General features: G+C 39.1%; 1 long non-coding RNA gene across 1 annotated transcript; it reads right to left on the reverse strand.

Moving 5' to 3' along the window:
• Window positions 1–859: 859 nt before the first annotated feature.
• On the reverse strand, window positions 860–3,332 carry LOC127632907 (uncharacterized). The gene is made up of 3 exons (XR_007969150.1): window positions 2,916–3,332; window positions 1,782–1,877; window positions 860–990 (listed from the first exon to the last, which is right to left on the reverse strand). It is a non-coding gene; the product is annotated as an uncharacterized LOC127632907 (long non-coding RNA).
• Window positions 3,333–3,543: the final 211 nt, after the last annotated feature.

A 3,543-nucleotide genomic window follows, 5' to 3' on the forward strand; every position in this document is an offset into this window, starting at 1 on the left:
GTACCTGAGCCCCGACACATATCAGTCTGTTAATATGTTTTCAACAAGTGTAATACTTTTATCCACTAGTCCAATTGTACTGGCTATATGTATTATATGTAATGAAATGGATTCTAATCTGTTATTGCACACCATGTTCTTGTTATTATAACAATTGTTGAAAAATCTAATCTTGTAAATAAACCACCATGTATAATTCTGTCTTCTCAATGGCATTTAATCTTTTCATTTAAATTATACAACAGCCAGAACTCACAAAGACCACACTCATAACAATAGTCAAAATGTAATCTTGTCTCATACAACCGTATTGATATAACAGCAATATCACACAGCCCACTTTCAAGAGTGCCTGGATCCTTTCATTACATTACACATGTGAGTTTGTAACTTGCTGTCCCAGTATTTCTGGAAGTATACCGTTTCTAAAAAGCCTAACATCATCCTAAAGTTCAAGATCGGGCAAAATCCTTTCAACAAAAATGTCATTGTGGTTCCACACAACAAAATCACAGTACTCAGCGTCTACAATGTGAAGCTGTCCCTGAACTTGGTAGTAGTAGTCATGAGTCCGGTCCAGCATGACATTATCCCCATCATTGATGAGGCAGAAGCCCTTTTCCCCAGCACACAAGCGCAGATTGGCTTCATCTTGGTGAGAGTGTGGACACTAAAATCACAGAGAGAAGGACACGTGAACAATAGATTAACAAATATATTTTCTGCCTTTTTGCTCAGTTTAGGACTTGAGACACGACTCAGTCTCGAGATTTAGGGACTTTACTACAACAGAGACTGTAATATTACCTTAATCTTGCAGATGCCAGTTCCGTGACAGTCACAACCAACAATCCCATCAGGGAGGACCCCATGTATGGCCACTTGGGGTTCAGCCAGAGACCACTGTCCATACAGGAGAAGCCTGCATGCTCCCGACCCATCAGCTTCTCATAGACTCCTCTGGCTTGTGCTTCATGTTTGCATCCATAACTGTACACAGTACACATGCAAAACATGAAAAGGAAATGATTACTTAGTATTGGATGTGTAGAGCCAGTTCAGTGATTTAAATGCCATTTCCCTAACCCCTATACTTAGTTCTACTCCTGCATAACCATAGTCTTATAACCCTATAACTAATAACTAACGTGCACCAAAGCAATGTGTTACTATACATTTCATTTAATATTCCACCAGTAAGATACATTTACTTAATAGACAAGCTTCTTTTTATCCAAATTATACCCTCTGTTGTCAGTGTTTCTTTTCTGGACATAAACACTGTTTACACGAGGCCTTACCTCTGCCTTACCCTAATTCAAACCCTAAATACCTTGTAGCGGCTGTGGTGAACCTATATGCTTCTGGGTAGCAAATGGCCTTGATCAAGCTCTTGGATGGTTGCTGGGGGTTGGTCTTAATAGCTTGTTTCAGCTTGGAAGCAGTTATGCGTCCAGCTCTTTGCCTAAACCAAATCCTGCTTGCACTCTGACTTCGAGTTGCCCTTTCTACAGCCTGGACCTGGGACATGATGAGCTCTTCTAGCTGGAATACCTGGCATAGCTCTCCAAGCTCTTTGGGGGGTAGCTGCAGAGTCTCTGGTGTTCTGTATTCAAGAACAGTTTTAGGAAGCATACTAGATTTGGGGATGAATTCTTTGTAGTAAGGCTCCCTAGCCATCAGTGCTGCACTCCTTGGACAGTTTTTGCTTAAAGTCTCAAAAAACTAGCATATGTTTCTGACCCTCTCTTCACTCTTGGGCATGAAAGTGATTTCCCAACCTGGTTTTCAGTTGTCCTGCCATCAATAGAACGGTCAAGCTTTTTTTTTTTGGCTTTAGCAGAGAAGTCGATCAGAGCTACTGGAGCAGCAGGAATCTGAAAATAAGTTAACACAAAGAAGATCATTAAGTCCACATTTCTGTGGTCCATAACCATAACATATCTATATGCAGTATAAATCTGGCGTTTATCCTATGGCTGTGAGCAAAACAGGTAAGGCTATCATCACAGGATTGAGATGCCAAACTGTGTTTATGTGGGTCTTTGCTGTCTTAGCTTCTCTTTGTCCAACAGGGAAATTGTGACTGACCACATTGTCACAAGCTACACATGTTAAGGCAGAATATAGAATAGAAATAATTTAATAAAACCCCAACATTAGGTATGATGGAATATAATGAAAATCCCTAAAAGAAGATGAAATGTAGGCTAGATGAAGACAAGCAATCTGCCTGATTAAGTAACCAAAGGGGCACAATATAAACATTAATTTAACATCATAATTTAGCCTACAGTTACAGTGTCCAAAAAATACAGTGTCACCTTACCTTTTTACATGTGATGGCATCAGCCACTTGCACTGCTCTGTTGTGCAGGAAGCTGTATCGCTTTCTTTCGAAGTGTAAATGTGCTATTTTTGTGTTCTAGTCAAACGGAATTAACTAACTTATGCATTCAATTCAAATGAATAGGGCTAGTGCTATGGTGTAATTGCCCTGAAGTTTATGGCCTTACATTATGCTAGCACCTGCCAAACACAGCGACACATAACTTACACGCTTACTACTCTCTCTCTCTCCCTCTCAGTAACGTTACTCTGACAATGACAACGACGAGGAGAAGTTATCGGGAAAAAAATCACACTGAAGACATGACCAGTCTACTTGGCGGCGCTAACACTAGCTACGTTTGCAACAACATTTTCACCGGAGGAAGAGGCAAACGCTTAGAAATAATAAACACCAGGCAAAAATGTTGTTACAAGAGCTAGTAGGCTACCATAAAAGCGTGGGATTATAGCTACTGTTTGCAACGTCGGGAGAAAGATTTAATTTCCCTGTTTCTAAAAAATAGCTATAACATTAACAACAGTTAAACAAAAGATCGTTAGATCGTAAAAAAAAAATTCATTACCGTATTTGTCCCAGCCGAATCCATGGTGGTGGTGGTCACGCAAGTCAGGCAAGCACTTCTTCTTTGTTTCATGGCGGGTAACGTACTGTGCTCCAAAACATTGGTGCTGATTGGCCCAAGAGGAGTCCTGTGCGCCAATGAACACTATCTATCGATCTGCGCTCGATTGCTCTTCCTTCATCCTCCAACTACCCGGATGTCTGTCTCAGTAACTTGAAATTGAATTTGAGAACTGAATCTGAATTGTGAGAAGTGAATGTGAAGATATATAGAGAGTTTAATTTTAAGTGAGGATCAAATTTTATTGGACTTCAGTTCCAAACGAATAAATTCAATTTCAAATGATACAATTCAGATTCAGTTTTTGAATAAATTCAATTTTAATTAAACAATACAATTTCAAATTATGTGATTCAAATTCAGTTTTTCAATGCAATTATTCAAGTTTAGCCATTCAAATTCAAATATAAATGGTTCAAATTCAGTTTCTGGTGGCACATATTTCAGCCCATAGAGGGCTTCCAGTTTAATACAAGTTCTATTGACATTTGTGGCATTATGTTGATTAACACAGAAAATTATTTAGACTCATCCCTCTTTTTCTAAAGAAAGAATATTGCATGCCAAA

This window comes from Xyrauchen texanus, chromosome 39, assembly GCF_025860055.1.
Source record: "Xyrauchen texanus isolate HMW12.3.18 chromosome 39, RBS_HiC_50CHRs, whole genome shotgun sequence".
Taxonomy (NCBI): Eukaryota; Metazoa; Chordata; class Actinopteri; order Cypriniformes; family Catostomidae; genus Xyrauchen; species Xyrauchen texanus.